General features: G+C 33.8%; 1 protein-coding gene across 4 annotated transcripts in view; it reads right to left on the bottom strand.

The window, feature by feature from the left end:
• The window catches only part of LOC143346869 (tachykinin-like peptides receptor 99D), a 127,525-nt gene extending 115,475 nt beyond the window's left edge, over positions 1-12,050 (bottom strand). For all 4 annotated transcript variants that reach the window (XR_013080523.1, XM_076775453.1, XM_076775452.1 and 1 more), the window contains exon 1: positions 11,575-12,050. The gene's annotated coding sequence lies outside the window, so the exon portion shown is untranslated. The remainder of the gene's footprint in view (positions 1-11,574) is intronic.
• Between the last annotated feature and the right edge of the window lie 334 nt (positions 12,051-12,384).

Genomic DNA, 12,384 nt, shown 5'->3' with positions numbered 1-12,384 from the left:
AACAAAAAACCCATTATCGATATTTATTAAAAAATATAAAATCTTAACATACGTTTACTTTTCCTCTTCTAAAAATTAAGTTGGCAAGAAAATAATAAAACGAGAACAGAATAGAATCGCATTGAAACTTTTTATTATGATGAATGAGAAATTCCGGATCTATCCGTTCCTTGAATTAATTTGGAAATGACAGGTAAAACACTTTTAGAGGTACCGTCGAAATGGCTGTGAGAACTGCTAATTTCGATAATACATGTAGACCTCGTTGAAACAATAAAATGAGGGTGCGGAATGGTCCGCTGACCGTAGCAACTGGTCGGTTACCTGAAATGGGCCATTCTGCGGCTTTTAACTGCTCATTATGTCAATTAAAATACCCCCACTTTAGCAGTAACCCTGTTTTGCTCAGAAAGTTTCCAGAAGCATGTTCAAATTTTTATAAGCAACCAATCATTTGAAATTTGTTTATAATTTTCATGTTATAAAAACGACTATTCCGCTTAAAAGAAAATATAGTCTATAGGTCAGTCATCCAGGATAAAAACAAAAGTCAATGTACTATATTTTTTAAACTAATTTTAATAAAATGATAGCTTACGTATTTACTAATTTATACAATAATTGGAGCTGTTACTATAGTATTCTTTCGAATAATTAATATAGGATTTTAATATTTTTATTATTAATGAGAAAGTTTAAATATTCAAGTTCTGGAACAGGTTGAATTATTTACTCTCCATTATCAATTTTATATTATCCTTCATTACCTGTTGATTCAACAATTTTCTCATTAGATATTGCCGGAATATTTTCAATTATAGAAGCAATTAATTTTATTTTCACGATAAATTTTAATTGCAACAATTCTTTTGTTATTACCATTATCGGTATTACATTGAGCTATTACTATAGTACTGTAAGTATTATAAGAAATTACCGTGCAAAAATTGCAGAATATGCGTGCAGCGGTTGTACGTAAATTAAGTAGATTACTTTTCTGATAATGAATATGACTTTTTTTTCATGAACTTTTACCGGAATTGCGAAACAAGTAGAGTACGTTATCAAATTACAGTGAACATCGTTTTAAAAATGTTTTTCTAAAATTGAGAAGTATTGGACAGGTTGTAATTATTATGGCAAAATAGTTCCTCGAAAAGAAAAATTGTTTATCATATCGTGACGATAGAAAGGGTCTGAAAGTAATTGATTCTACGATATCAATGATGATGGAATGGTAGCTTATCGTGGGTTATTTGTCACTCTTCTTGTATTAGTCACAATATATTGGGAACCACTTATCGTAAGTCATTCGATACTTATCGCGGGTCACATGAAACCTATCGTACGAAGAAAATTAAGTAATTGTCTGATGAACTTTTTTGTAATATAAGAAAAAATAAAATTTATCGAATTGCAGCTAATATTTAAAAAATGACCGTCTTGACGATTTGGCGTAGAATGATCCAATTTGACATTGACAACCAATATTCTTAAAGTGTCCAATATTAACTTTGGTGAAACTCTGCAGGTTTCTAGAGCAGCCAAAAATAAGGAATACGTATTTCCTTTTCACTACCGTAACTAAAGTTTAAGGAATGAAATTACCCTCGAAAGTTTTACCTCTATCTTGGAAACTATAGGTGCTGGAAAGAAGTTTCTTAAACAATTTTTGTACCCTTTCTTTATAAAAAAACTGTTGGTACGCCAGTGGAACTTTAAGAAGAATCATTATTCTCAACTTCAGTTTGTAATTATTAATATTTGTAAATGCACATCGAAATAAATAAAACATGTATTTAAAATACAAATCATTAGCTTAAAGGTTTCATAATTTTTATTTTAACTCTGTCGATTGATAATTAGTAGTCATTTACACATTATATTGACAAGCACAGTCTTGAATATTTATTTAAAGAACTTGTTCGTATTTCCCATAGTATCCAAAACAGTATTATAGATACGAAAGTTTGGAAAGAAGTTTTATTCTTTTAAGTTCGGTTACTATATCTTAAAGAAATACGTCTTCTTTACTGCTAGCTGCCTGCAAACTTTTAAAGTTTATTCAAAATCAACGATGGCAGATATTTCTTGCAAAGTCCACGATATAGTTCGTTTTTTAAACGGTAAACCACCCTCAAAGATGCGAAAAAGATATTGTATATAATTATATTTTTCTAAAACTCGCTAAGATAAAAAAATGCGCTGAATAATGAAAGCGTCTGGTACCTGACAAGCAATCACAAAGCCAGAATAAAAATTTCAGCCAACAATGGTGATGGCACTGTAGCCAATCATGCCACGTTTTTATCAATATCCGATTGACTATAGTGGTTCTATCTATGGTTTAATAAAATTTTTATTCAGACTTGTGATTGCTCATAAAAAATCAAACTCTTTTTATATTCAACATTTGTTTCGAACTCCATTACTTTTTAATATGTTTCATTCAAAATCTATCTCATTCACAACTGTTACGGTAGTTTTCATGAACATTCCAGTCAATAAAAAAGAATATGGATTGAATATTATTCGCTAGATTTGATATTTGTGTTCGGAAAAATTCATAAATAATAAATCATGTTTCTGTACATTTAACGTTATTTCATTTATTATCATTTGATGCTAAGCCATTTGTTTGCTTTAAACACATTAAGTTAAAGTATCTAATTTATGACGTATACCCCTGCCTAGTAACTAAATCCGTAATAACCCCTGTTTGCTTTGTGATTTACGATTCTACTTTACAGAGACACTGAAGTTTCCCAGTGTACCGATTTTAACGTTTTATCTCGTAATTTGCGACTAAGTTTATCCTCCCGTATGTGTACAGTTATTAGTGAAGTTACCTTCGTCTCTTTCTACAAAGACGATTGCTATTTAACTTCACACAGTGTTTGTATACTGAAAATGTTACTTTCACAATAGCGTAGAACTTTCGTTGTTACTTGGTAAATTACGTCGCAAAGCGTAAACGTTGCCTTCATATTCCATTCGATCTTCCTTGTACAAATAATAAATAAAAAAAATACCAATGTTTACGCTTTCAATTTAGTTAGAAATTTACCAAAGTCTTGCAACAGAATTAAAATATTAACACTGCGTGGGAAACGTACACCCTCTGTAATAAAATTTATTTCCGCTAATTTGCGTTTTTGAAAAAGTATATAAAGTTGCGTGGGTTACGCGCAAACTCGATTTATATTTGGTTCAGTAAATTTCACTGTATATATTCATTCAAAGCGCGTATTTTTACGTGTTACATTTTGTATAAATTAATAAATTTAACCAAAATAGGTAAATTAGCTTCTACTGTTTCGTCGTTTTCACCAGAATTTATTTTCGAAAAGAGCACGATCGATGAACGCAAACAATGAAGCGCGATAAGTATCGACATAATTTGTTTCTGCAATAGCAATCTTTAGAAATTCTTTGGGATTGTTATCCTTGTTCTCCAGCATATCGTTGGTTTATTAAAGACTGCCTGTAAGTTTTGCAGTGCCTGACCTTTACATGATAATTTTCCATCGAAATGCTTTTGCAACGTGTTCCACTTTCTTTAGATTCTAAACGTATGAACTGATAGTGCATATTTTATCTGTATTTAACGACACCGCACGAACATCGATTACAATGGTCCGTGCAATGTTAAATGTTATCTATGCTCTAAAACGTTTCACGCAAACTGCGGAGAAGAATTTATGCACGTAACTACTGTTTACTGAATTACCGTGTATGGAAAATGAACACTTGACCAGGCAGTAAAGTAGCGTCGTGTACTTTTCCTTTATCTCCTTTCCGATATTCGTGCATCAAACGTTTTTTCTTGTTAGGTCACACGTCTTTGGTAAAACTGTGCAAATAATACAAACTCCATCTGCAAAGAAAGACACGATGGAAAATGTTTCGAAACTTCAATATTTAAATTGTTAGCGCTGTAAATTAAAGTTAAGGGTAAATACGAGTTGCAACACGAAAGGACAGCACGAATAAATAAAACAAATTCGAAATACTAATGGCAATCGTTGTGGTTTTTAGACAGGCTATTGGATTGTTGTGTATAACGTATAAACAAGTGGGCGTTGGTGTTTACTTTGAAAAAAACGTGATTGTAAAATGTATCGCCGTTTCGGTAGAATTTATGATCAAGTTATATATTTTAACGAAACTCAATTGCATTCTCAGTGATTTATTATTTATGATCAAACAGTGCTTAATCAGTTACACTAATTGCTAGAAGCAGCGCAAATATCAGAGATTATTGTCTCTTTGACGAATAAATCAAAATCTAAAAGTAATGGTTTATAGGAGTATCATAATTCATAAAAAAAAAGGGATTTTCATTCTGCGAGCACAATCACGTTTTCGATCAATTTTAATACAGCAAAGCCTGGAGGAAACCCCGTTTAATTTTTGTAACAATTTATTTCGATACTCGAAACCCGGAACTCATTATTATTAAATTTTATCGAAGACGTGATTGCGCTTCCAGAGTAGAAATTCTCGATTTATTATTCGCATTTAATTTCTTTTCGAGCGAATTTACTTTTGCTCATCCGTTAAATGCACTTCCGGAGTAATTGAATAATATTATAATTTAATTTACTTGGCATTCAATTTATACAATATTACAAATTCAGGATATTGTAATAACGAATCGGTGTATCTAAATTTGTGAAAATGTTACATTCGGAGGAATAATGTGTCGTGTGATTTAAAATCAGAAAGAGCGAAATAGCAGGCTGCAACACATTGTGGATGATAACTTCGCATTTAGAACGTATTCTGAGGAAATTAAGCTCCCTCGCGAGACACGAGACAAATTTATTCATAAAATCTTTTCTAGCTTTGCATATAAAACGTATTCGCGTAGTGACTAATTTCAAGAAAAAATTGCACTATTTTGTGTAAGATAAATAATTTAGAAATATTTATGAACATCTCTAATTACATTCCTCGAACAATGTCGTACATTCGAGAATAGTTTAAGGTCAGCAGTGCTTAAAATTGAATATTACTAATTGAAGAATCCCATTACGTTTGCAATATGGCTGGGCAAAGCTCTGTTAACATTACACAATACCATTGCATTTTCTGAGGCGCGTACTCGTATTCGTAATGCGTAGCACAAAACACTGTCGAGACCTCTCTTCGTCATACTCTGCCTTTATAAAGCGGTTCGTTTCAAGCGCTTACAGGTGAAGGAACACAATTTTAAAAGATGGAAACCTTATTCTAAAGTGTAGATAAATATTTCTCGAACAAAAAGACTACGTCTATCCGTCGAGTAGGTTCACTTGGAGTAAATGTAACTTTTATTCTTTGAATACAGATAGTCTCAGTTATCTTGAGCTTCCGTTTATCTTTATCCTTTACTCGAAGTTTTCATCTATACAAAATGTACGTAATAATTGCTTTTGCCTCTGTTCCGTGTCTCGGATATCCGTTTATTGCCTGCAAGACATCGTAAACCGAGAATCTTGAACAACTGTACACCTCGTGTCCTAGGGTATAACGTTTTAATAGTCCTTTCGTAAGCTAATTTTCAAGAATACCGAAACAATGTTCGTCGGAAAGAAAAATTGGAAACCCTCCATGTAAAAAATATTACAAATGAGTTTTAAAAAAAATTTACAGAAAAAGTTTCGTTCGCAAAATTAGCTGCGTGTTGCGCGACGATTGAAAATACGAATGCTAACCGGGACGCCAGTAATAAAATAAAATATGTTTCAACACGTTGCAAATCCGTTTTCAAATTAATATTTCGATAAATATTGATAATATTAAATTAGAGTTGAAATTTAGTACTATGTATACAAAATTTCGAATAGAAGCGTTCTTGGCTCGCGTGAAAGTTATATTGCCCTACGTCATCTTAAAACAGAACTGAAAACGTAACTGGCCCTAAAATACGCGCCGCTGAACATCCCTTAAATAAATTTCGTTCTCTTTGAAATGGCTCCGCTAACCGCCACGTACCGCTTTACGGTTTATAGGTAATGAAACTTGAGATTTCACATCGACAATTATCTAAATAGATTTCACTTGATCGAACCGTAACTCATTCACTTGTGTACCACATTACAGATACTTGCAGAAATTCTGTAACAGATATTACGGTAAATTGCTGTCAACGATCGCAATTACTTTATGAAATATCGTGATTCGCGTCCCATTAATGATCGTAGCGCTGCGACAAAGAGATTATTAATACGCGTTTCAACGATGATCATACATTGCACGATTTTGTAATCTTAACCCTAACAATATACAGTGAAAACGAAGTAAAATTGTCGTTACAATCAAATTTCGCAAATAAATAAATTGTAAATCGATAAATATCTTTTTAATTACGCAAATTTTTAAAACTGATCGACTTTTAATCGTATCGTTCGAGTGTTTCAATGAACGTAATCAATATTTCCGGCGCTCTAAATTGCATCCGACGTCCAAGAAAAGACGACACGAGGGAATTTCCGTAAACGGCGATCGAACGTGAAAGCACGTTAAATAATAAACGATGTGGTGGTTAATTTTAACGCAAATCTGGTACTCGAAGCAGCGCCGCTTGGATTCGTGAAATTTAATCGCGATTCCTGCGAATGGGATGCGTTATTAAATACTTGTAACAGCCGCGGTTGGGCGGCACGCTTTCATAAATTTCATAATCAGCGAATCGCGGGTGTAACTGTCAAAATTCACGGTCCGTTGCGCGCTGTCAATTTCAATTAGAGAATCGAATCCCGCGTACCGGATTTTCTACAGCGTCCTGTGATTTCCATCTCGCGCGTGTGTACGCTGCCCAGGCGATTCGACACGACGTATTTATTTCCATAGATTATCGAAAGGTCATGGAATATATCAGAGTCGGCAAACCGGTAATTCGGAAATTGATCGTCGAGGGAAGTGTGTAGTAAAATTTCGAAAAGGAACGGGGAAGAAGCTCGACGAACAGCTTGGAGACTTTATGAATTGGATCTAGTTACGAACACTTTACAAATTGTGAAATTATTAATTCCACGGTCGAACAATACTGACAACTTTGGTTTAATATATTATGGCTGATGAAATATTGAAATAAGCTCCTGAGTGCGTACAGTAAAGACACAGGAGTACCAAGTGAAAACATTTTCAATTTAAAAATTAATTTTCTTCAACCCTTCTCTACGTAATTGTTTTAAACAAGAGCGACTTTATAATCGCAGAGACGACTAGAGAACATTTAAAAAATGTATATTTTAAGTATCGAATAATTCTATTTCGTCTTCGCTGGAAAATTGTCAAAAATGGTGATATTCGTACGTAATTGAAGTCAACGTCGAAGCACAACATACAAATCGTGCGGAACTAATGGTCAAGCGAATATATCTGATATCACTATAGAAAGTGATACCAGTAACTAGGCCAGACTGCAATCTGCCACTTTTAATGGTATAAAATTACTATTAGTAGTTTCAGTTCGCTTTTCTGTAAGAGGCACATGATTCTGCGATTCGTTAACCTGCAATTGCACAATAGCTTTGTGAAAAGTACTCTACTAAGTTTAAATGCTTCTTCTGCAATTTATTTCCATAATAAATTTATCATCTTTGCAATACTTGTAGAGCTTCAATGTAATAAGATTCGACTGTAATTACAATAGAAAATAAAAGACTAAGAGATATTTGAGGCTTTCGGGTGTAAACAGCGTTCTTTGAGAAAAGTGCAATTAGCATTTTCAGAGGTTAAACGACACGCTAATATTGGTGTGTGTGATTTGAGTCTATTTAAGGCGCTTGGCTCGTGCCATCATTAATCACCAATCACCGATGATCGTGTCATGGGTCACTGGTCAGCAATCAGAGCTGTTTTAATTGCTCGATCGAACAATAAGAAAACTGGAAGAAACGTGCTCCAGATGGGGCTTAAACGGTGGCCTTTATCTCTATTCATGTCATTAGAGTGCTCCATTATTTACCACGATTTCTTGTACTTTTTGAAAAAGCATTCAGAGTCAGGTAAATACATTTTCATTCATTATCAGATAGATTTGCGTCTCGAGCGTCTATACTTTCCAGATGTTGCTTATTATCTACATTAAATGAAATCAACTCGAAACATATCCTAATGGGTTTTACTAATAACAATTGATACGTTCGATGTATTTGCAAAGTACCACGTAAACAGAGTGAGTGCTGCAGAGAAATATCGTTCAATTATTAGATGAAGATGAGAAAGAAAATTAGTGAAGTATAATTTATTGAATAAAAGTTGGCACTATTTTTTAAATAGTTTTCAATATATTTCTAAACCCTTTCAGATGTGTTTAAAGGTTACTGGAGCTTGCAGCATATTCGAGTTTCAGCAAAATTTAAAATATTATTCTAAATCGTGTTCGATTTCGCGTGAAACGAACCCAATTGCGAGAGAACACTCACCGTGATCGTGTTTAATAGAGTGGCGAGTCCCATTTGTCGGAATCGCATTACAGTATTTTTATAATCGAGAGTGTAGCGGTTACGGTATTCTGATCGGGCAATATAAAATTTAAAACTCACAGGACATCGGCAAATGTTTCTACAAGATTTCACAATTGCAACGCATTGCGAAAATGTGTTCACGTCCATAATTTATCGAATACATGTCAAAACTTGATGCAATAGGCACAGTTTATTGTTAGAATCAGTACCTCGAAATACATAAGATACATTAGAAATTTTTTAAAGGTAAGAACAAATTTTTTTTTTATGGAATAGTATTTTATAGTTTCTGTTGTAATATTATTGTATTTATATTGGACTATTATTGATTGTCCTAGGTGTGGATAAAATACATCTGGTGTTGCTCAAATACTGCATATTTCAAAAGATTCTTTTCGACAAGTCTGCATAATGTTATGTTTCTGTAGGAATTTTTGTTGAAATAAACTTTGTAAAAATAGAGGTAAAAAGAGAGGTTCAGTAAAAAGTACATCATTCTGGGTGCTTTACTTTTTAAATACTTATTCCTTCACACTTAATTTAATAAGAAAGGCTCAAACGGTTAAGTCCACGTTTATAAAATAATATTGGGATATTTAATCACCACAGTTACATAATGAAATCACAATTAGTCCTCTAGACTAATAGACCATTAGTAGGTTATTGGTTTAAGACTTAATCTCATGAGCTTATTAGACAGTTGATTCATAACATACATAATTGCGCATTAATGTTACTCCATTCTTGTTGGAATAATTAAGTGTATTTTCACAGTCTTAGAGAATCGAATGGATTATCAAGGAACATCCGCGAAATATAAACCGCCCCCTTCTCGCCCCATTTTAATGAAACTTTGCAAGTTTGTAAAATGTTCAAAAGTAAAGGACACGTGTATTTTTTGCAAAATTAGAATATTGGTAACATTTCGTTGTTTTCAAAATTGTTTAAAAAATACTGACCATCGAGATTGGCAATTTTACGAAAACTGTTTTCACAGAAGAATTTTTATCCCCGGAAACGTTGAACGTATGAAATTCGTATATTTTCTATTTCAATCGTAAAAGAAAATATATAGAATCGTATTTTTTAATTAATTCTTTATTTTATTCGTAAAGTTATATATAAAATCCGAGAATATTAAAAATAATTTCATTTAAATATTTATACGTTTTAATTTTCGTTCATAAATCTCTACTCAACGTAAGGTTTCTAAATTTCGTTTATATTCTACATTGTACGCATAATTATATTACGTAACACTGTTGAAGTGACAGAAGTAGGTCAAAATTCTTTATTTACGCCAAATGCTAGAGTTTCGTTTAAAACGACAGGCGTCTTGATACTTTCGAGCGTCGATGCACGAATTTGTTCAATAATTGCTAATAACTATTACTTATCTAACCATTCCTATTGCGAATGTCGCTCAGTTCGACGACAAAGGTAAGCAGCTTCGGCTGATATTCGTGTTTCACAGGCACATTTTACGCCCGCAAGTCACAATCATCGGAAGTACTTGGAGAAGACTCTCCTCGCAACTTTCTGATGCCCGGAATTAAAGCTTCGCGACCCGTTTGAATTTCATAGATGCGCAACGACGCGACCAGAAATTCTGAAAATGTCAATGCAAAGATGTTAATAACTCCCGTCGACGGTAAGTTTTGTCGGAGTTAATTAAAGAAAATCCGACTTCCTATCTCAAAGGCATACAGCGAGTGTAAAATATATTTGTACAAACAAAAATTTCAAACAATATTACACGTAACTCTGTTCATTATTAATCGTGATTGTCTGGACAGCATTTTTCATTCGTTTCAAAGATTAATACAAAATTAGTAAATATCGATAATCATTGATAACTCTTCGACAGAAACAAAAGTCATTATTTATGTGGTTCGTTCTTCAACGTAGGCAGCAGCTTAACGATTTTTCGCCGCCTTGTTTCATTTTCACGAACGACTTATTTTAATAGTAATTCACTAAAACACTAAAACTGCGATCTCGTTTCGCGAACACATGAGCACTAAATTTAAAACAGTGAAGCACGTTCAACGAGTACAATTTATCAGACAGTACTGCGATATTATACTAATGTCTCATTCAATTACAACCCTGGTAAATGAGCAATTTAAGCGTTTCAGGTGGCCCATAGTATACCGTGAAATTTTAGTAATTTCCATGCTCTTCAGACATCTATTAAAATCGTATGAATGCACACGTCGTATCCATATCTGTGGAAATTTTTTGCCTCAGGCAACGTTAAAAACTGTGATTAAAATATTTTCATATTAAACCAAAATTTGCCTTTGAGAATAATCGACGATAAATACTTTTAATGAATTGCATTCGAGTATAATTCTACATAAAAATATAATCGTTAAAACTGAACACATCATATTTGACCTAAAACGCTAAAATTAACATTGAAGTTCCGAAGGCTAGTTATTAATGAAGTAATAATATTTTTATGTGTTGCATCGAAACAAAGAATTTGACTTAATTAGAAACCAACGTTTTCTACTCTAAGAAAACAAAATTATATTTACTTCATAGTTAAACAACTTCATGAGAACTAATAGGCTGTTGAGAAAAATGGGAGTAATTTGCTTTCCATGTAATCGATTATCACAGCATTACACCAACGTATGTTTTATTATTTTTGAAAACACATTGATGTTATTTGATGAACCAGCATTATTCGTATTATCGCAGAATGTACCATAGTATGTTATTCGTATTTGCTTACGATATAAACTCTTAATTATTGGCACATTTTTTGATAGGAAATTTATTTTATGTTATATCATATGTTGCAATTCTTACAGAAAAAGTCATTAATATCTGAGTATTTGACTATAATTAAATCAATGTACGAGTCTTTGATATTAATTTAGCTATTTGTTAACTCAATCACCAGGATCACTATGTTGATTTCAGGTCCGAACTGTTCACTCATGTCACAAACCTCACCATTATTTTCTAAAATAATAATTACGTTGTCGGTAATATTAACAAACTCAAAGTGGATATTTAAAAATAAAGCATTTATTAAACCGTTAATAACGACGTTAACGAAGTGTAATTTTAATGGGCTAACGTTAAAATTAAATGCATTTACCTTAACAGAGTCGCCTATTTGTACAATCTGCACACAGTCCGTTTCGTCGAGATATCTCGAGCACACATTTTTCGAATTAAAGTCGCATCACCGAGGATCGTGAAAACGTTGGCCGCAAGATAGCGAAAAGTATCCAGCAGCATGAATTCGACGCGATTAGTTTATCGATATCGCTGGTCCGCGAGCGTAGATGATATCCAACACGAAATGCAACTTCGAAAACTAAGTCTGTCCCGACGTGGTCGTTAATGGACGCTAATGCTGAGGCAAATTCGACCGTCAGACTTTCGTACACCTTTTTTCACCAGCGGGCATCCCGTGTTTTTTTTCCATTCGACGATAGTTTTTGTTTTTTTCCCCTGCGTCGCGTGAAAGAGAATTTTTAGTAAAAAGAACTGAACCGGCTGGGATCGAAGCGGCTCGGATCAATCGTAAATGTTCGCGCGTATCGACGACGACCGAAACGTTTCACGAGATTCAAGGGTTGCACGATCGGAACGGGACGCGCGCCTCCACGATACTGCCTGCCGTCTCGCGGTATTCGCGTCGCGACGCCTGAACGCAGAGCGCGTACTCGAGACGCCCGACCTATCCTAGCCTAGCCTATCGGGAACTACGGTCCACGTTTCGCCATCGACATCCGTCAGAAAACATCCACCGTTTTTTTGTAAACCACCATTTTTTCAGCATCTTTGAGTCGCTTTGCCTTTAATTAACTTCGACGTCTTGCCGCTTTTCGAGGTACACGCACGTGGCCAGGTTTTCTAGTTTCTCAAAAATTTCGTTCACAATCATATAGAATTTTAGAGG

This window comes from Colletes latitarsis, chromosome 10, assembly GCF_051014445.1.
Source record: "Colletes latitarsis isolate SP2378_abdomen chromosome 10, iyColLati1, whole genome shotgun sequence".
In the NCBI taxonomy this organism is placed as follows: domain Eukaryota; kingdom Metazoa; phylum Arthropoda; class Insecta; order Hymenoptera; family Colletidae; genus Colletes; species Colletes latitarsis.
Note: the sequence above shows the minus strand (reverse complement) of the source record. Positions and strands in the feature narration are given on the sequence as shown.